Here is a 22,202-nt window from a genome sequence, read left to right as displayed (position 1 = left end):
TTGGTTCATTACGATTGTATCACACTTGAACATTTGTAACCTTTTGAAGATTGGGAGGTACTCTTTTTCCTACCTTCGAGGTTTTTCCCATGACAAGGGTTTTATTCGGAGAGGTATTAACGAGGCTGACCACTTCAAAATCAAAGAAACAAGTCTACTAGACATCATTTAAACATGCTATCTAAACAAAACAAGCATGCATTCATACTAAATAGAAAGATATGTTACATACAAAGTCTTACATATTCTTATAACCAAAATACAAAATGAGCAATCCAAAAGCTCTAACAAAGTCTACAAAGATAAACTAACATTCATTTATCATTTACATTTTCATCCTGGGCTTCATCCCCAAGTTCATCATCAACCAAATTCCCCTGAACAACTATTTTTGTAACGTCAAATCGACTGACATCAAAGTCAGGAGCAAAGACAGACACCTGACTCACAGCACAGTCAAACTCGGCAACAAACATTTCTATGCCTCCATCCTCTAACTCATGAATTCAAGCAGTCAGCCTACCTTTCTCCAAGTCAAACTCCTTCGACTACTTCTGCAAGGAGCGGATCTGGTCCTATAAACACCAAACACCATTTTCCAAATCTTTCATCCTCTTAGTCAAATCAATAATCAATTCATCTCTCTCAGAAAGCAATTTCTCAAGAAGCTTAATTTTCTCAGCATCTTTTCTTTCATGAGCACCCAAGAGCTCAGCACTATGACCAACACAAAGTAGCCTAGTAGCAATAACCTGCCAAAAAACAATGTCATCAAAACACCAAAATTTTCCAAGGAAAACAAATCAAATATAAACCAACCTGCATATACTACCCGACAACCTCGTTACCAACATCTTTCAAAAGCTGAGCATCATGAGCATTCTGGCTGACCTTATCTGACAGGGCAGAAAAAGAAAACCGATCACTAAAAATAGATTCCAAGAAACCCCCAGGTGTAAAGCCGTGCAGTGGCATTTGCCTTCTAACCCCACTTCTGACCCCAAAGCCGGCAGCAACATCAAAACTAGAAAGAATTTCCAGTGAACCTTCCGGTTCAGGACTTTTCCTCTTCTCCCCACGAGGATGTGCACTCAACTGTGCGACATCAGCATTATCTTCTTTCAAAACCTTACTCGCATAAGCATCTTTTCCTTCCTTCTTCTCCAAAAACGACCTCATCTTTGCCGAGGACAAGCTCGGAACCCTTCCACCTAACAACAAAAATAGAGTAGAAAACATCATCAGCACAACATAAGAATAAACAACATAGGACAAACCCAACGAAAACACTCACCAATGTATTCACTCAACCTATCAGAATCCGTCTCAAACCTAAGAAGCTCGGCAATGGACAGTAACTTCCCAGAAGAAAACACACTAATCAGATACTCCAAAATCAAATCATCTTCCTCTGACCTCTCAAAGGCATCAAGAACTTGTATAGGCTTAGAACACCAAAAAAGAGGGAACATCTCACCCAGTTCATCATCAAGGAAAAAAGGATACTCGGTCTCAGAAGAATAGTTTTTTACAAACATTTCTTTAAAACTCTTGAAAGAAGATTTAAACAAGGAAAACAAAGTGCACCCTGGGTAGCTGCTCAAATTTAAGCAGAGACCTCTACGAATTCCTTTGGATTGAAAAAGCGAAAAGAACAACTTCAATGAGGGAACGCGATTTAAAAACTACATTAGAACCTCAAAACCACGAAGAAAAGCCCATGAATTGGGATGGAGCTGAGATGGGGCACAGTTCAACTGAGTCAAAACCATGCATTCGAAGTTGGTGAAGGGAAGCTTTAAGTTCAACTCAGAAAACAGACAAGTATAAACATAAAAATACGCCCAATCCCCCTTTTTTTTCATAGACCCTTTCTTCCTCATTATAAGTAATCAGCTCAATGCCACAACTAGCGTTCTTGCCAACTCATTCCAAAGCATTAAGTGAAGCAAGCATTTTCGGGTTTTGATAAAGAGACGTATGACACTTAACGTCAATGTGAACCCATTCATAAAGATCATCTTTAACCTCAACCACTTTATCCTCTGGTTTTTCCATTTTAACACACAAAAGAAAAGAAAGAAGACTACAAGCAAAAGACACTAACCTCTATATGTCATCTCCCTTTCGCAGAAGTACAATGAAAAAACACAAAAGCCCCAATAAAGGTTTCCAATACATTAAACACTATCACACTATTTATCCCATAAATAAAACCCTAACCGTCGGATAAAAAACTGTTGACATGACCAGCCACACCAATAGCCACAATTACCTTGGTCCAAGGACCCAATAACAAGCTACCCTTAAATGTCCCTTCGGGGCTGAAGCCTCAATAAATGCAACCACTCGCTTACCATTTTCCAATTTTCTTTAACCTTTATTTTTGTTGTTATTTATTTTATTTTACAGTTTTTGTTTTCGCTTTATCTATTTACACAACTAACGCCTGTCAGGGTCGAAACCAAGTCGAGCTTGGGGGCTCGGACATAGGTCAAACAAAGCATAACATCGGACAAAACGTCAAAAGCTCAACTTGCTCCCGACCATAGCAAGTCAAGCTTGGGGGCTGTGATCTGTACCTAAAAGGCCGGCTCGACGTTATGCCTCACAAAGACCACGTCTGACAAATAAGAATTCCATGTACCAGGTCAAAACCATGTCACTTATCCCAGGAGAGATATCTAATCTTCAGCTCGGATAAGAAGCCAGGAATCTTGGGCCGACTAACAGCTCTCTCCAATCATAAATAGCGCTATGAAGATAGCCAAAGGCATCTTATCCAGAGCTCACTACCTGTAGTAATCATCATTAGATTATCTTTCCTGTATAGAGACTAACTTAAGCATCAGAGTCCTTTTTGCAAGTAATCCACACTGCTCGGACAAGGCTCACAATTGGTGGTACGCTCCTCAGCCAGAACAACCGTGCAGGCACCTCTTGAAGCCACCACCGACCTAAACCTCGGCTCGAGCTCTTGGCAGGAACAGAAGATGTCTCCTTCTATTTTATTCTTCCCTAATATCTCATATTAAATCTTAAGAATAGGTACATCCAAGTTGGGGAATAAATCATATATATAGGGAGGGAGTATGGGACACACTAAATTTTGTGAATAAGGACCCTACATGCTAATATTTATGCCGGCAGAGTTTGTTACAAAGAGGAAGTGGAATCACTAGATAAAACCATAGTTAACAAATTCGGCTCAACTCAACCAGTTCGATAAAAAATTTGGTCATCCAATCATTTAATCGGGCTGAGTTATTTGTCAAACCATTTAAGTAATAAACTCAGTGAAAATTGGTTTGATTTGGCCAGGTTTTATGAAAACCAGTGACTTGGATCGATTCATATAACTCGTACCGATTTTTTTTAAAGGAAAACGGTGCTGTTCTCTCCATCACTTACTCCTCTGCAATGTGGTGCCCTAACCTAGAACCAACACCCATCTCATCCCTCTCATCTCTCGCCACTCTCTCCCAGTTTCCCTCAAGCTCGTCGCCGGCTCCTCAAGCTCGTTGCTACCTCAAGCTCATGTTGCCGCCTCAAGCTCGTCGCAAGCTCTATCGTGCTAAGCTCGTCTTCCTGCTTCGGCCATCAACGCTTCCTCCGCCGAGAGTATGGATTTAGGGTTTTAGCTTTGGCCCAGATCTTTCATCAACGCTTGCTTCGTCTCTCTGAACTCTGAAGCAAAGTTCAAAACCACCCAACCAAACCCTAGGTTCTCCCTGCAACGGTTCTGCCGTAGTGTCGCCGCCGTCCATGCTGTCGGTGCCTCTGCGTCCTCTCTTGTAGCCCAGGCCCTCTTTTATAGCTCGGCATCCTCCTTCCCCCTATCCCCGTCCTCCCTGGCTTCTCTGTTCGAGGCTTGGAGTAGCTCACCGTCATGTCACCGCTCGCCGTCGTTTTGCCGCTCGCCGCCTGTGTCTCCATTGAAGGTTAGTGGCACTGCTTTCACTTCTTCGGTTCTTCTCTTCCTTTTATACTCTGTTTGCTGATTTTTGAATGTGAAGTTGTGAATGGATTAATGAAAATCAAATAATTGATTTTGTGCTATTGCTCTTTTTTTTATTCCTAAATTTTTTGTTAATATTTTCTTGTTGTTGATAAAAATGGATTGGGGATTAGGGATTAATTGTTGCTATTTTGTAATTAGGGATTATGCTATGTTAGCTTTATTGATTTCAGGTTTAGTGTGATCAGGGATTACTTGTTGCTATTTTATAATTAGGGATTATGCTCTGTTAGCTTTATTGATTTCAGGTTTAGTGTGATTAGGAATTACTTGTTGTTGTTTTGTAAAGTTTGTTGCTGAATGCTAAAATGGAAATCAAATTAAATGTTGTTTGTTGCTTCCATATATTTTCTTTGATAATATTTTCCCGATTATAAATTCTGGTTTTGAGTCAAAACTTTGTATTTGTTTTGTGTGTAGTTTGATTTGACATAATTAGATCTGATCCAATCCTATTAAGTTCAAACTATGCGTTTGGATTTTTGGTATAGAATTGTTGATTACCTGTTTGAAGTGTGTATTTCTTGTAATTGGATCTGTTTTGAACTGGTTTGTGATTTTATGCTGGATTTGGTGTTGATAGTTCATCTTGGGTGTAGTTTTGGGATCATTTACTTGTTAATTCTCAGACATTCAGTTTAGTAAGGATCTTCTTGTACAAATTTGTTATCTTTCTTTAGGTTCCTGATAGATTTATTGGTAATAAATTTATATAAATGCTGGATCATTTTAAACATATCTGTTGGTGTAATTTCACTTTGTAGTATATATCATTATATCTTAAATGGTCTCTGAAGTCTTATCTTTGAACGAGGTATTTTTGTACTCTTTATTTTTAGTTAGGCCATTTTCAAGATAGAGTATTAGTTTTTTTCTTTTCAGTATATATAACATTATTAGCTATTTTTATATGTCTAGGTGGCCACAAGTCCACAACTGAAGGAGTATATAGGTTATGTAATATTTCTACAGAGATTTAGGCATAAATATGAACAAAACTTCTATTGGAATAACATTTCTCATCTTTTATTTGTCTATAGAGATTCAGGCATAAATATGAACAAAATTAATATTTGATTATTATTATTATGTTTGTAAAGACTTACATTTTAAATTTTAATACATAATTTTAATTTTATTTATATAATTTTATATTTTTTAATTATGACCGAGTCAACCGGGTGAATTAGTGACCCACCGGTTGAACCAGTAACTTAGTGACCCAGTCATATGACCGAGTTGATTGTCGGTTCGGTTCTGATAACTATGGACAAAACTATTATTACCTAACCATGGTAATGACTCAAAATTGAAAATTTTATAGAGTACTTGTAATAGGGTTACATTATCTAATAATTGAATTTGGAAATAGGAATAATCACTATGCCCTTTTTTGGAGAATTTTTGAGTTTTTATTTTAAGTGGAACTTGGAAAGATTGAATATGAATCAATTTTATAAGCTTTTTATAGTTTTTGGTCTAATTGCATTTGAAGTAGCTTCCATCTTTCAGTTCTTTGACCTTTAGGTTTGAAGTTATTAATTGTAATTAAAGCTTAAATTGTCTGGCGAAACTTTGAAGCTATTAGATGCACATTTCCAATATGTCTTTTAAAGCTTAAATTATTCTTCTCATTGCATTGGCGCCTATAAAACAGAGGATTAACTTTACTTTTATTGTAATTATTTTAGTACCATCCTTTTTTGATACTCCTTAAAAAGATACTACTGAAATGTAAGTGTCACTGTCCTTAAAATTGTTGTCATTACCTAACCTATTAATTTGAAATAGTTACAAAGTTTATCTTTTAATGTTATTACTTTAGTCCTTATGGAAGATTATAAAACATTTTAAGATTAACATATAGTGAATAAGATTAACATATAGTGAATTAGTGATACAACATTTTATATGGACTAAAATATGATTAGCCGCAAACTGTTTTCTTTAAATAGGACCCTTACCCAATTTCTTTCTTTCATTTTCATAACACCTAATACACATCTATGCAATAGAAATATTAACAAGGTGGTTCTGTTTGTTTGTTTATGCATCTTGCAATTGCACCTCAAGTCCAAGGTTTTTTATTTTTAAGACCTTATTCACTCACCATTCAGCACTGCCCTTCCCCCTCTCCTCCTTCCATCTCACAAGTCTACTAATCCCCATCACCATCATGACTACCATGTGTTTGACAATATTTCCAACCACAGCGATGGAGAAATTGCAAAGTTGTCCATGCACACGCCATCAAACACGACATTTCCTCTGATGGCTTCCTCGCAAGTTTAACTATCGATCTCTACGCCGCTGTCGGCAATATCCCTTTCCCTCAGAGGCTCTTCCACCAGCTCCATCTCTGTCAGAGACATTTATCCGCTTATAATTCTATCATTTCCATGTACTCAAGACAAGGGTTATTCCAAAATGCACTCAATTGTTTTGTTTCTATGATGCGTTTTGGCCAATTGCCTGACCAATTTACGCTTGCTATAGCTCTCTCTATTTTTTCAAAGCTCAGGAATGTTGAATACAGCACGCTGCTTCACTCATGTATGATCAAGGCAGGTTTTGAGTCCAATCTGTTCTGCCAGGGTGCTCTTATCGATCTTTATGCCAAATGCGGCTTTCTCCACCATGCTAGTGCCATATTTGACGCCGCAGTCCACTTGGACACTATTTCTTGCACAGCTTTGATTTCTGGTTATGTTCAAGCCTGGCTGCTCTCCTGACCAAGTGGTTTTTGTGACTATTCTCAATGCTCTTGTGAATTGGGGTAAGCTGGATGATGCCTGTAAATTGTTCTGTGACATGCACACTAGCAATGTTGTGGCACGGAATGCGATGATCTCTGGTCATGCTAAGAGGGGCCATCATAAGGAGGCCATTGAGTTCTTTCTCAAAATGAGGAAGTGTGGTATAAAGTTCTCAAGGTCCACGCTGGCAAGTGTTCTTAGTGTGATTGGCAACTTAGCTGCGTTGGATTATGGGTTACTAGTCCATGCAGAGGCTATCAAACAAGGTTTGGATTTTAGTATATATGTGAAAAGTTCTTTGATCAATATGTATGGGAAGTGCAAAATGTTAGATGCTGCAAAGCAAGTATTTGATGTCATGTCTGAGAAAAATATGGTCACTTGGAATGCCATGCTGGGAGTTTATGCACAGAATGGTTATTTCAATCATGTAATGGAGCTATTCCTTGATATGACACGACGTACCATTGAACCGGATGAATTTACCTTCAATAGCATTTTGAGTTCATGTGCTTGTTTTGAAAGCTTAGAAATTGGTCGTCAGGTGCATTCAGTTGTTATCAAGAGAAGTTTTGCAAACAATTTATTTGTGAACAATGCATTGGTAGATATGTATTCCAAGGCTAGGGCTTTGAAGGAAGCTAAGAAACAGTTTGAGTGCATGAAAACCCGAGATAACATTTCTTGGAATGCCATTATTGTTGGATACGTGCAGGAAGAAGAGGAAACTGATGCTTTCAAAATGTTCAACAGAATGAGGTTACATGGCATAGTACTTGACAAGGCAACTTTGGCAAGCATACTTAGGGCTTGTAAAAATGTTAAGCTATTAGAAGCAAGATTGCAGTTTCATTGCCTGGCAGTTAAGTTGGGATTAGAAACAAACCTTTTTATTGGAAGTTCTCTTATTGACATGTATTCTAAATGCTGGTCCATTGAAGATGCACCAAAAATCTATTCTAGCTTGTTTGAATGGAGTGTGGTATCCATGAATGCTCTGAAAAATATAAAAGAAGCTATTAATATTCTTAGTGAGATGCTGGCATTGGGGCTCAAGCCATTTGAAATTACATTTGCAAGCCTGATAGATGCTTGTAAGGGTTCTCAGGTAAATCTTGGGTTGCAGATCCACTATGCTATAGTTAAGAGGGGTCTTTTATGTGGTAGTAAGTTCTTAGCTACCTCTTTATTGGGTGGTGCACAAAATTGTGATCATCAACAATGGCGCCAAAAACTTGGTAGCGTTCTCAAACGTGAATCACACTTTGTCACAACTTCGCACAACTAACCAGCAAGTGCACTGGGTCGTCCAAGTAATACCTTACGTGAGTAAGAGTGGGTCAATCCCATAGAGATTGTTGGTATGAAGCAAGCTATGGTCATCTTGTAAATCTCAGTTAGGCGGATTCAAATGGTTATAAAGGTTTTTGAAAATAATAATAAATAAAACATAAAATAAAGATAGAGATACTTATGTAAATCATTAGTGGGAATTTCAGATAAGTGTATGGAGATGCTTTGTCCCTGTTGAATCCCTACTTTCCTACTGCCTTCCTTCAATCCTTCTTACTCCTTTCCATGGCAAGCTGTATATAGGGCATCACCATTGTTAATGGCTGCTTCCCATCCTCTCAATAAAAATGGTCCAAATTCTCTTGTCACAGCACGGCTAATCATCTGTCGGTTTTTGATCATGTCGGAATAGAATTCATTGATTCTTTTGCGTCTGTCACCACGCCCAACAATCGCGAGTTTGAAGCTCGTCACAGTCATTCAATCCCTGAATCCTACTCAGAATACCACAGACAAGGTTTAGACATTCTAGATTCTCAAGAGTGACCGCCAAAGGGTTCTAGCTTATACGACGAAGATTCTGATTAAGGAATCCAGGAGATATTCGTTCGTTCTGAGGTAGAACGGAAGTGGTTGTCAATCACTTGTTCATAGGTGAGAATGATGATGAGTGTCACGGATCATCACATTCGTCATGTTGAAGTGCAACGTATATCTTAGAATAAGAACAAGATGAATTGAATAAAAGATAGTAGTACTTTGCATTAAAACTCGAGGTACAATAGAGCTCCACACCTTAATCTATGGTGTGTAGAAACTCCACCGTTGAAAATACATAAGTGATGGTCCAGGCATGGCCGAATGGCCAGCCCCCAAAATGTGATCAATAGTCTCCTAAGATGAACAATAGATTAAAACTGAGACCAAAGATCCCTAATACAATAGTAAAATGTCCTATTTATACTAGACTAGTTACTAGGGTATACAGAAATAAGTCTAAATGCAGAAATCCACTTCTGGGGCCCACTTTGGTGTGTGCTTGGGCTGAGCTTGAGCTTTACACGTGCAGAGGCTTCTCTTGGAGTTAAACGCCAAGTTGTAACGTGTTTTTGGCGTTTAACTCTGGTTTGTGACGTGTTTCTGGCGTTTTACTCCAAAATGCAGCATGAAACTGGCATTGAACGCCAGTTTGCGTCATCTAAACTCGAACAAAGTATGGACTATCATATATTGCTGGAAAGTTCTGGATGTCTACTTTCCAACGCCGTTGAGAGAGTGACATTTAAAGTTCTGGAGCTCCAAAAAATCCATCTCGAGTGCAGGGAGGTCAAAATCCAACAGCATCAGCAGTCCTTTGTCAGCCTAAATCAGATTTTTGCTCAGGTCTTTCAATTTCAGCCAGAAAATACCTAAAATCATAGAAAAACACACAAACTCATAGTAAAGTTCAGAAATGTAAATTTTGCATAAAAACTCATGAAAACATCTCTAAAAGTAGCTAGATCCTACTAAAAACTACCTAAAAACAATGCCAAAAAACGTATAAATTATCCGCTCATCACAATACCAAACTTAAATTGTTGCTTGTCCCCAAGCAACTGAAAATCAAATAGGATAAAAAGAAGAGAATATACTATAAATCCCAAATTATCAATGAATATTAGGTCTAATTAGATGAGCGGGACTTGTAGCTTTTTGCTTCTGAATAGTTTTGGCATCTCACTTTATCCTTTGAAGTTCAGAATGATTGGCATCTATAGGAACTCAGAGTTCAGATAGTGTTATTGATTCTCTTAGTTAAGTATGTTGATTCTTGAACACAGCTACTTTTATGAGTCTTGGACGTGGCTCTAAGCACTTTGTTTTCCAGTATTACCACCGAATACATAAATGTCACAGACACATAACTGGGTGAACCTTTTCAGATTGTGACTCAGCTTTGCTAAAGTCCCCAGTTAGAGGTGTCCAGAGCTCTTAAGCACACTCTTTTTACTTTGGATCACGACTTTAACCACTCAGTCTCAAGCTTTTCACTTGGACCCGCATGCCACAAGCACATGGTTAGGGACAGCTTGATTTAGCCGCTTAGGCCTGGATTTTATTTCCTTGGGCCCTCCTATCCATTGATGCTCAAAGCCTTGGATCCTTTTTACCCTTGTCTTTTGGTTTTAAGGGCTATTGACTTTTTCTGCTTGCTTTTTCTTTTTCTTTTATATATTTTTTTTGCCATTTTTTTTTGCAAGCTTTTTTTTTCTTCAATGCTTTTTCTTGCTTCAAGAATCAATTTTATGATTTTTCAGATCATCAATAACATTTTTATTTTTCATCATTCTTTCAAGAGCCAACAATTTTAACATTCATAAATAACAAGATCAAAAATATGCACTGTTCAAGCATTCATTCAGAGAAGAAAAAGTATTGTCACCACATCAATATAATTAAACTAATTTCAAGGATGAATTTGAAACTCATGTACTTCTTGTTCTTTTGTATTAAAAATATTTTTCATTTAAGAAAGGTGAAGGATTCATGGAATTATTCATAGCCTTAAGACATAGACACTAGACACTAATGATCATATAGTAAAGACACAAACATAGACAAACATATAGCATAAAAACCGAAAAGTAGAGAAATAAGAACAAGGAATGAGTCCACCTTAGTGATGGTGGCGTCTTCTTCTTGAAGGACCAATGGCATCCTTGAGCTCCTCTATGTCTTTTCCTTGCCTTTGTTGCTCCTCCCTCAAAGCTCTTTGATCTTCTCTAATCTCATGGAGAATGATGGAATGCTCTTGGTGCTCCACCCATAATTGGTCCATGTTATAACTCAAGTCTTCTAGAGAAGTGTTGAGTTATTCCCAATAGTTGTTTGGAGGAAATTGCATCCCTTGAGGCATCTCAGGGATTTCTTGATGATGAGCTTCCTCATGCATCTCTTGAGATCCATGGATGGCCTCTCTTGTTTGCTCCATCCTTTTCTTAGTGATAGGCTTGTCCTCTTCAATGAGGATGTCTCCTTCTATGACAACTCCAGCTGAGTAGCATAGATGGCAAATAAGATGAGGAAAAGCTAGCCTTGCCAAGGTGGAGGACTTTTCGGCTACTTTGTAGAGTTCTAGAGAGATGACTTCATGAACTTCTACTTCCTCTCCAATCATGATGCTATGGATCATGATGCCCCGATCCACAGTTACTTCGGATCGGTTGCTAGTGAGGATGATGGAGCGTTGGATGAATTCCAACCATCCTCTAGCCACAGGCTTAAGGTCCAGTCTTCTCAATTAAACCGGCTTGTCTTTAGAGTCTCTTTTCCATTGAGCTCCTTCAACACATATGTCCATAAGGACTTGGTCCAACCTTTGATCAAAGTTGACCCTTCTAGTGTAAGGGCGTGCGTTTTCTTGCATTATAGGCAAGTTGAACGCCAACCTTATATTTTCCAAACTGAAATCTAAGCATTTCCCCCAAACCATTGTAAGATAATTCTTTGGATTCGGGTTCATACTTTGATCATGGTTCCTAGTGATCCATGCACTAGCATAGAACTCTTGAACCATTAATATTCCGACTTGTTGAATGGGGTTGGTAAGAACTTCCCAACCTCTTCTTTGGATCTCATGTCAGATCTCTGGATACTAATTTTTCTTGAGCATGAAAGGGACCTCAGGGATCACCTTCTTCTTAGCCACAACTTCATAGAAGTGGTCTTGATGGACCTTTGAGATGAATCTCTCCATCTCCTATGACTTAGAGGTGGAAGCTTTTGTCTTCCCTTTCCCTTTTCTAGCGGTTTCCCCGGCCTTAGGTGCCATAGATAGTTATGGAAAAATAAAAAAGCTATGCTTTTACCACACCAAACTTAGAATATTGCTCGCCCTCAAGCAAAAGAAGAAAGAATAGAAGAAGAAGAAAATATGGAGGAGGGGGGAGAGATGTGTCTTCGGCTAAGGGGGAGAAGAGAGGGTTGTGTTGTGTGAGAATGAATAAGGATAGAGGGGTTTATATAGTGGAGGGAAAGGGTAGTAGGTTCGGTCATTAGGGAGGGGTTTGGGTGGGAAAGGGATTTTGAATTTGAAGGTAGGTGGGGTTTATGGGGAAGAGTGGATGGATGTGAGTGGTGAAGTGGTGATGGAGAAGAGAGATTGAGGTGATTGGTGAAGGGTTTTTGGGGAAGAGTGTTATTGGATTGTGTAAAGAAAAGATAAGGTAAGTTGAGGTAGGTGGGATCTTGTGGAGTCCACAGATCCTGAGATGATCCAGTGGGGTCCACAAATCCTGAGGTGTCAAGGATTTATCATTCCTGCACCAATTAGGCGTGTAAAATGCCCTCTGCATGTAATCCTGGCGTTTAACGCCAGATTGATACTTGTTTCTGGCGTTAAACGCCAGCTCTATGCTTGTTTTGGGCGTTCAACGCCAATCTGCAGCATGTTTCTGGCATTGAACGCCAGTTCCATGCTTGTTTCTGGCGTTTAATGTCAACTCTCCTCAGGGTGTAATCCTGGCGTTTAAACGCCAGACTGTTGCTTGTTTCTGGTGTTCAACGCCAGATTCATGCTCTGTTCTGGCGTTGAACGCCATCCAGATGCTCCTTACTGGCGTTTAAATGCCAGTGAGCTCTTCCTCCAGGGTGTGCTATTTCCTCTGCTATTTTTTATTCTGTTTTTAATTTTTGTATTTGTTTTGTGACTCCACATGATCATGAACCTAATAAAACATAAAAGAACAATAAAAATATAGATAAATAAAAATTGGGTTGCCTCCCAATAAGCACTTCTTTAATGTCAATAGCTTGACAGTGAGCTATCTTGGAGCTTCACATATGTTCAGAGCATTGTTGGGACTTCCCAACACCAAACTTCGAGTTTGAATGTGGGGGTTCAACACCAAACTTAGAGTTTGGTTGTGGCCTCCCAACACCAAACTTAGAGTTTGATTGTGGGGGCTTTGTTTGACTCTGTATTGAGAGAAGCTTATCATGCCTCTTTTTCATGTTTACAGATGGATACCCTTGGGCCTTAAACATAAGGTAGTCCCCATTCAATTGAAGGACTAATTCTCCTCTGTTAACATCAATCACAGCTCCTGCTGTGGCTAGGAAGGGTCTTCCAAGGATGATGCATTCATCCTCTTCCTTCCTAGTGTCTAAGATTATAAAATCAGCAGGGATGTAAAGGCCTTTAACCTTCACTAACACGTCCTCTACCATTCCATAAGCTTGTCTTATTGACTTGTCTGTTATCTCTAATGAGAAAGAGGCAGTTTGTACCTCAAAGATTCCCAGTTTCTCCATTACAAAGAGTGGCATAAGATTTATACCTGACCCCAGGTCACACAGAGCCTTCTCAAAGGTCTTGGTGCCCATGGTACAGGGCATTAAAAATTTACCAGGATCTTGTTTCTTTTCAGGTAAAGTTGGCTGAACCCATGTATCTAGTTCACTAATGAGTAAGGGAGGTGCATCTTCCCAAGTCTCATTACCAAACAACTTGGCATTCAGCTTCATGATAGCTCCTAGATATTGAGCACTTGCTCTCCAGTTACATCTTCATCCTCTTCAGAGGAAGAATAGTTCTCAGAGCTCATGAATGGTAGAAGGAAGTTTAATGGAATCTCTATGGTCTCTATATGAGCCTCAGATTCCTTTAGGTCCTTAATAGCGAACTCCTTCTTGTCTGGGAGACATCCCATGCGGTCTTCCTCATTGGGATTCACGTCCTGCCCTTCCTCTCTAGGTTCGGCCATTTTGATTATGTCAATAGCCTTGCACTCTCTTTTTAGATTCTCTTCAGTATTGCTTGGGAGAGTACTAGGAGGAGTTTCAGTGATTTTCTTACTCAGCTGGCCCACTTGTGTGTCCAAATTTCTGATGGATGACCTTGTTTCACTCATGAAACTTAAAGTGGCCTTAGACAGATTAAAGACTATGTTTGCTAAGCTAGAGGGGCTCTGCTCAGAATTCTCTGTCTGTTGCTGAGAAGATGATGAAAAAGGCTTGCTATTGCTAAGTATATTTCTTCCACCATTATTAAAGCCTTGTTGAGGCTTTTGTTGATCCTTCCATGAGAAATTTGGATGATTTCTCCATGAGAAATTATAGGTGTTCCCATAGCGTTCACCCATGTAATTCACCTCTGCCATTGCAGGATTCTCAGGATCATAAGCTTCTTCTTCAGAAGACGCCTCTTTAGTACTGTTGGATGCATTTTACCATCCATTCAGACTCTGAGAAATCATGTTGACTTACTGAGTCAATATTTTGTTATGAGCCAATATGGCATTCAGAGCATCAATTTCAAGAACTCCCTTCCTCTGAGGCGTCTCATTACTCATAGAATTCCTCTCAGAAGGGTACATGAATTGGTTATTTGCAACCATGTCAATGAGTTCTTGAGCTTCTGCAGGCGTTTTCTTTAGGTGAATAGATCCACCTGCAGAATGGTCCAGTGAAATCATAGAGAACTCAGATAGACCATAATAGAATATATCCAAAATGGTCCACTCTGAAAGCATGTCAGAAGGACACCTTTTGGTCATCTGCTTGTATCTTTCCCAAGCTTCATAGAGGGATTCACCATCTTTTTGTTTGAAGGTCTGAACATCTACTCTAAGCTTGCTCAGCTTTTGAGGAGGAAAGAACTTAGCCAAGAAGGTCGTGACCACTGACCAGCTTATTCCAAGAGTCCAGGCTATCTTTAGGTTGTGAGTCCAACCATGTTCTAGCTCTGTCTCTTATAGCAAAAGGGAAAAGCATGAGCCTGTAGACTTCAGGATCTACTCCATTAGTCTTAACAGTCTCACAGATCTGTAAGAACTCAGTTAAAAACTGATAGGGATCTTCTTATGGAAGTCCATAAAACTTGCAGTTATGTTGCATTAGAGCAACTAGTTGAGGTTTCAGCTCAAAATTGTTTGCTCCAATGGCAGGGATTGAGATGCTTCTTCCATCAAATTTGGAAGTAGGTGTAGAATAGTCACCAAGCATCCTCCTTGCATTATTATTTTCGGCTGCCATCTCCTCTTCCTTTTCGAAAATTTCTGTAAGGTTGTCTCTGGATTGTTTTAATTTAGCTTCTCTTAGTTTCCTCTTCAGAGTCCTTTCAGGTTCAGGATCTGCTTCAACAAAAATGTCCTTGTCCTTGCTCCTGCTCATATGAAAAAGAAGGGAACAGAAAATAATAATAGGGATCCTCTTTACCACAGTAGAGAGATTCCTTTATGTTAGTAGAAGAAGAAAAGAATAGAAGAAGAAAAAGAGGAAAATTCGAACTCAGAGAGGAAGAGAGGGTTCAAATTTTAAGATGAAGAGAAGAGTGTTAGTAATTAAATAAATAAATAGAAGAAGATGAGAGAGGGAGAAATTCGAAAATTGTTTTTGAAAAACAGTTAGTGATTTTCGAAAATTGAGAGAATAAATAAAATTAAAATTAAAATTTGAAGCAATTAGTTAATTAAAAGAATTTTGAAAAAGAGGGAGGCATTTTCAAAATTTAGAAAGAAAAAAGTAGTTAGGTGGTTTTGAAAAAGATAAGAAACAAACAAAAAGTCAATTAGTTAGTTGAAAAATATTTGAAAATCAATTTTGAAAAGATAAGAAGTTAGAAAAGATTTTTGAAATCAATTTTGAAAAAGATATGATTTGAAAAAGATCTTTTGAAAATATATGATTGTAAAAGATATTTTGGAAAAGATTTGATTTTTAAAATTAAAATTGATTATTTGACTAACAAGAAACTAAAAGATATGACTCTAGAATTTAAAGATTGAACCTTTCTTAACAAGAAAGTAACAAACTTCAAATTTTTTAATCAATCACATTAATTGTTAGTAAAGTTTTCGAAATTTTGAAATAAAAATAAGAAAAAGATTTTGAAAATAAATTTTAAAAATTTTCGAAAATAATAAAAAATGAAAAAGATTTGATTTTTGAAATAGAATTTGGAAAGATAGGATTTTTAAAATTGAAATCTTGACTTGACTAACAAGAAACAACTTATTTTAAAAAATTTTGACTAAGTCAACCCAAAGAATTAGAAAATTATGAGTAAAATAAGGAAAAGATATTTTTTATTTTTGAAATTTTTAATGATGAGAGAGAAAAACACAAAAATGACTCACAACATGAAAATTATGAATCAAAACACATGATGAATGCAAGAACACTATGAACGTCAAGATGAACACCAAGAACACTTTGAAGATCAAGATGAACATCAACACTTATTTTTGAGAAATTTTCAAGAAAAGAAAAACATGCAAGACATCAAACTTAGAAATTTTTAATACTTAGACACTATGAATGCAAAAGTGCATATGAAAAACAACAAAAAATACAAAACAAAAAAATTTAAAGATCAAACAAGAAGACTTGTCAAGAACAACTTGAAGATCATGAAGAACACATGCATGAATTTTTGAAAAAATGCAAAAGTTTCTAAAACATGCAATTGACACCAAACTTAAAAATTGACACTAGACTCAAACAAGAAACACAAAATATTTTTGGTTTTTTTTTTATTTTTCAAAAATAAATTTTTTTGAAAAAACGAAAAAAGAAGAAAAAAATTTTTTGAAAACTTTTGGAAAAGAAAATTACCTAATATGAGCAAAAAGATGAACCGTCAGTTGTCCAAACTCGAACAATCCCCAGCAACGGCGCCAAAAACTTGGTGCACGAAATTGTGATCATCAACAATGGCACCAAAAACTTGGTAGCGCTCTCAAACGTGAATCACACTTTGTCACAACTTCGCACAACTAACCAGCAAGTGCACTGGGTCGTCCAAGTAATACCTTACGTGAGTAAGGGTCGATCCCACGGAGATTGTTGGTATGAAGCAAGCTATGGTCATCTTGTAAATCTCAGTTAGGTAGATTCAAATGGTTATAAAGGTTTTCGAAAATAATAATAAATAAAACATAAAATAAAGATAGAGATAACTGCCTTCCTTCAATCCTTCTTACTCCTTTCCATGGCAAGATGTATGTAGGGCGTCACCGTTGTCAATGGCTCTTTCCCATCCTCTCAGTGAAAATGGTCCAAATGCTCTTGTCATAGCACGGCTAATCATCTGTCGGTTCTCGATCATGTCGGAATAGAATCTATTGATTCTTTTGCGTCTGTCACCACGCCCAACAATCGCGAGTTTGAAGCTCGTCACAGTCATTCAATCCCTGAATCCTACTCGGAATACCACAGACAAGGTTTAGACTTTCCAGATTCTCAAGAGTGACCGCCAAAGGGTTCTAGCTTATACCACGAAGATTCTGATTAAGGAATCCAAGAGATATTCGTTCGTTTTGAGGTAGAACGGAAGTGGTTGTCAATCACTTGTTCATAGGTGAGAATGATCATGAGTGTCACGGATCATCACATTCATCATGTTGAAGTGCAATGAATATCTTAGAATAAGAACAAGCTGAATTGAATAAAAGATAGTAGTACTTTGCATTAAAACTCGAGGTACAGCAGAGTTCCACACCTTAATCTATGGTGTGTAGAAACTCCACCGTTGAAAATACATAAGTGATGGTCCAGGCATGGCCGAATGGCCAGCCCCTAAAATGTGATCAATAGTCTCCTAAGATGAACAATAGATTAAAACTGAGACCAAAGATCCCTAATACAATAGTAAAATGTCCTATTTATACTAGACTAGTTACTAGGGTATACAGAAATAAGTCTAAATGCAGAAATCCACTTTCGGGGCCCACTTTGGTGTGTGCTTGGGCTGAGCTTGAGCTTTACACGTGTAGAGACTTCTCTTGGAGTTAAATGCCAAGTTGTAACGTGTTTTTGGCGTTTAACTCTGGTTTGTGATGTGTTTCTGGCGTTTTACTCCAAAATGCAGCATGGAACTGGCGTTGAACGCCAGTTTGTGTCATCTAAACTCGAAAAAAATATGAACTATTATATATTGCTGGAAAGCTCTGGATGTCTACTTTCCATCGCCGTTAAGAGCGCGCCATTTGGAGTTCTGTAGCTCCAAAAAATCTATCTCGAGTGCAGGGAGGTCAGAATCCAACAACATCAGCAGTCCTTTGTCAGCCTAAATCAGATTTTTGCTTAGGTCCCTCAATTTCAGCTAGAAAATACTTGAAATCACAGAAAAACACACAAACTAATAGTAAAGTCCAGAAATGTGAATTTTGCATAAAAACTAATGAAAACATCCCTAAAACTAGCTAGATCCTACTAAAAACTACCTAAAAACAATGCCAAAAAGCGTATAAATTATCTGCTCATCATTGGGCATGTATATGGACTCACAAAGGATTGCAGATGCCAACATACTTTTCTCAGAGTTTTCGAACCTTAAAAGAATTGTTATGTGGACTGCTCTAATTTCTGGTATACTCAAAATGATTGTTGTTACGAGGCCATAAATTCATACCGAGAAATTCAGGACAACAGTATCTTCCCTGACCAAGCAACATTTATTTCAATTCTTCGAGCTTGTGCTCTCTTATCGGCATTTCAAAATGGGAAAGAGATACATTCTCTAATATTCCATACTGGTTTTTACTTGGATGAGTTAACCAGCAGTGCACTCATAGACATGTATACTAAATGTGGCGATGTAAAAAGTGCTGTGCAAGTTTTTGAAAAAATGGGTACTAAAAAGGATGTGATTTCTTGGAACTCAATGATAGTTGGATTTGCAAAAAATGGTCATGCAGAAAGCACTTTGAAGGTCTTTAATGAGATGGCTCACTCATTTGTTACATCAGATGATGTCACATTCATCAGAGTGCTCACTGCTTGCAGCCATGCGGGGTGGATTTCCGATGGCCATCAAATTTTTTATCTCATGGTGAACTGTTATGGCATTAAACCCAGGGCTGATTACTATGCTTGCATTGTGGATCTTCTTGGTCGCTGGGGTAATCTCGAAGAAGCTGAATAGTTCATCGACAAACTAAATGTGTTGGGCCAATTTATTGGGAGCTTGTTGAATTCATGTTGATGACATAAGGGGAGAGCGAGCAGCTAAGAACCTTATTAAGAACTATGATATAGAAAGAAATCCAAAAGATGCCTGGGTGTAGCTGGATTGTTGTAGGACAAAAGACAAACTCATTTATTACAGGTGATATATCACATCCTAATTATGCTAAAATTTCACATTCTTTAAAGCATTTGATAGCACTCACGAGAGACAATAGATTCCAGGATGATGGAATTTTGCTTGTTGATTAAATTTAAGTTTTTACAGTAATAAGAAATTAACCAATCAACTCAGATTTGCATTCTGACAAAGAACAAATCGTACATATATTTCATTGTTACTGCTTTGAGTGCTTTCTGGCAAATGGAAAGCATTATATTATTATTTGCATTACTTATGAACTGTTAAATGGCAAATGGAAACTAATTTAATAGTTAACACGTAAATAATACCAAGCTGAATACCATAATATCTTTTAGCTAAACTATTACTAAAAACAGCTGCATAAATTACGTGGAATAAAGACCAAAGGGGATCTTGTTATCAATACCATCTTTATAACTTTATTTAACTTTCTTTCTCTCTTTTTGATGGCTCACTGGTGCACGAAATTGTGATCATCAATGGCGCCATCAACATGGTACGCTCAACTGCAATCACAACTTCGCACAACTAACCAGCAAGTGCACTGGGTCGTTGATAAACTACTATTTTATAGTTTATATTGTGTTTAATTGTGTGGTTTTGTCATGATCCTTACCCACTTATTCATCAATTTAGCATGCATTTAGATTTCCTTCCTGATTTTATTACATGTTTGAAAATTACTTCCTAGAGACTTTAATTATTTAATTTCAATTCTCCTTTATTCCATTCGATGCCGTAATCTGTGTGTCGAGTGTTTCAGGCTTCATAGGGCATGAATGAGACGGAGATTGGAAGGAAGCTAGCAAAAATGGAAGGAACACAAGAATTTGAGGAGATAACCAGCGAAAAGTGATGCGGTCGCATGGCTCACGCGACCGCGCGAAGGAGCGCAAATCGCAGTGACGCGGCCGCATGGCTTGCGCGGCCGCGCGGATTGAAAAGCACAAGCAACGCGGTAGCGTGGACGACGCGAACGCGTGAAGAGGAAAAGCGCCAGCGACGCGTCCGCATGGACGACGCGATCGCGTGACATGCGCGATCTGCATAAACTGCAGAATCTGAAACCAGCGACTTTGGCCCAGTTTTCGGCCCGGAACAGCAGACTAGAGTAAGAGAATATGCAGAAACAAGAGATAATTCATTGAGTAGTTTTAGATCTAATTTTTTTACTCTCTTAGGTTTTTTTTCTCTCTAGTTTTTAGAATTCTAATTTTCAATTGATCTTAGCATTGGAACATTGAGAAGAGTTATTTCCTCATCAAGACTTCATCATTCCAGTTTGTTCTCTTCACTTGGTTTTATTCTTCCATGTTCTTTGTTATGTTCAATTTTGTCATTCAGATATTTTTATGATTAATTAATACAAGGATTATTTCTTTTTAATTTAATTTCCATTCCAATAATCATATCTTCTTTTAATTTCCTTTCATATGCCATGAATTTTTTTATTTACAATGAGTGAGTAGTTTCATTACTTGATGGGGAGTTGATTAAAAGGAACTCTTGAGTTAGAAGGATTGGAAGAAAAATTTGTAATTTGGTTGAATGTTGGATTGCTATCCTGTCACCGACGTCAATCCCTTTGAACTAAGTGGATTGTAACTTGTGAATAGATCTGGCATTTCCACTTGTTTGACTTTCTCTTACCTAGTAAGGGATAACCAAACGGAACAACTATTAATTATAAATTAATCTTACAATCACACCATCAATGATAGAGATTCTAACCAATCAATTTCCAGTCAAGGCCTTTTATTTTTATTATTTAAAATTCCTCAATTTAATTCCCAATTTACTTAGCTCAACTCTTTTTGGAATATCTGATTAATAAAACAGCACACTTTTCTGCAACTCGTTGGGAGACGACCTGGGACTTAAAACTCCCAGTAATTTTAATTTAAACTTTCAGTGACATATTTCTAAATTGATAGGCAGATTTTCGGTGAGTTAAGAACTATACTTGCAACGTAAACATTCTAATAAATTTTTAATTCACCAGCTTCTGCATCTCCATCAACTTTTGGCGCCGTTGCCGGGGAGTTGCAATAGAGTGCTTATTTTATTAATTAGAATTTATTTATTTGCATTTTATTTAATTTTGCTACTATGAGCTGTGTATTTCTTCTGTCAAATGACACGTTCACCTCCTGATCCGTGCTTGCTAATATTCGATCCTGAAATTGAAAGAACAATTTCACGAATAAGGTGAGAACAACGTAGGTTAGTCCGCTCTGAGGGCGGATCTGAAAGTGAATCTGAGGAAGAAACCAGCCCCCGTTCTACTGATTCGGTTGTTTTACGTGCAGAAAACATGGCAGCTAGAAGAATTACCATTCAGGAGGAAGGAGCTCCTGATTTTACACTGCAACCGTTTCAAGCGCATCATCCAGCGGTAGCTACAGATTTTGAAATAAAGACCGCACTGCTAAATTTGGAACAGCCTATCAAGCATTTGAGAGATTTCCAAGCAGCCTGTTCTACTGTCAAGCATGATGGCACTGATGAAACTTCAATTCTGCTGAAAGATTTTCTGTTCTCTCTTGAGGGAAAAGCAAGAGAGTGGTACTACACTCAACCTCTAGCAAACGTATCCAACTAGGATACACTCAGAAAGGAGTTCCTGGAGAAATTCTTCCCATCTGAAGTTACTGATAAACTGAGGAAGGATATCTCTACAATTGTTCAGGATGACAATGAGACTTTCTTTGAATACTGGGAGCGCTTCAATAATCTTCTGGAAGCATGTCCCTACCACATGATTGACAAGATCGTGCTACTCAGCTATGTCACACAAGGTATGAGGCCCCAAGATAAGACCACATTGGAAAGTGCCAGCAATGGGTCTATGAAGAAGTACAAGACCACTGATGAAGCTTGGCAATTGATCAGTGATTTAGCTGAATCTACTCGGAACCATAGACATAAGCAAGGCCGTTCAAGGGCCATTGCAGAAGTATCTTCTGGCATAGAGACTGCTGCTCTAAATCGAAGCATCTGTGAAATGACCAACCTGCTTAAGCAAATGCAGTTAAATCAA

At 37.9% G+C, this 22,202-nt stretch overlaps 1 non-coding gene and 1 pseudogene across 1 annotated transcript; both read left to right on the top strand.

The window, feature by feature from the left end:
• Window positions 1–3,420: 3,420 nt before the first annotated feature.
• LOC130949397 (pentatricopeptide repeat-containing protein At3g09040, mitochondrial-like) lies at window positions 3,421–18,976 on the top strand (annotated as a pseudogene).
• Window positions 14,577–14,684, top strand: LOC130952126 (small nucleolar RNA R71). Its single transcript, XR_009074306.1, has one exon. It is a non-coding gene; the product is annotated as a small nucleolar RNA R71 (small nucleolar RNA).
• Window positions 18,977–22,202: the final 3,226 nt, after the last annotated feature.

Source organism: Arachis stenosperma, chromosome 9 (assembly GCF_014773155.1).
Source record: "Arachis stenosperma cultivar V10309 chromosome 9, arast.V10309.gnm1.PFL2, whole genome shotgun sequence".
Taxonomy (NCBI): domain Eukaryota; kingdom Viridiplantae; phylum Streptophyta; class Magnoliopsida; order Fabales; family Fabaceae; genus Arachis; species Arachis stenosperma.
This window is presented reverse-complemented; position numbering and strand designations above follow the sequence as displayed.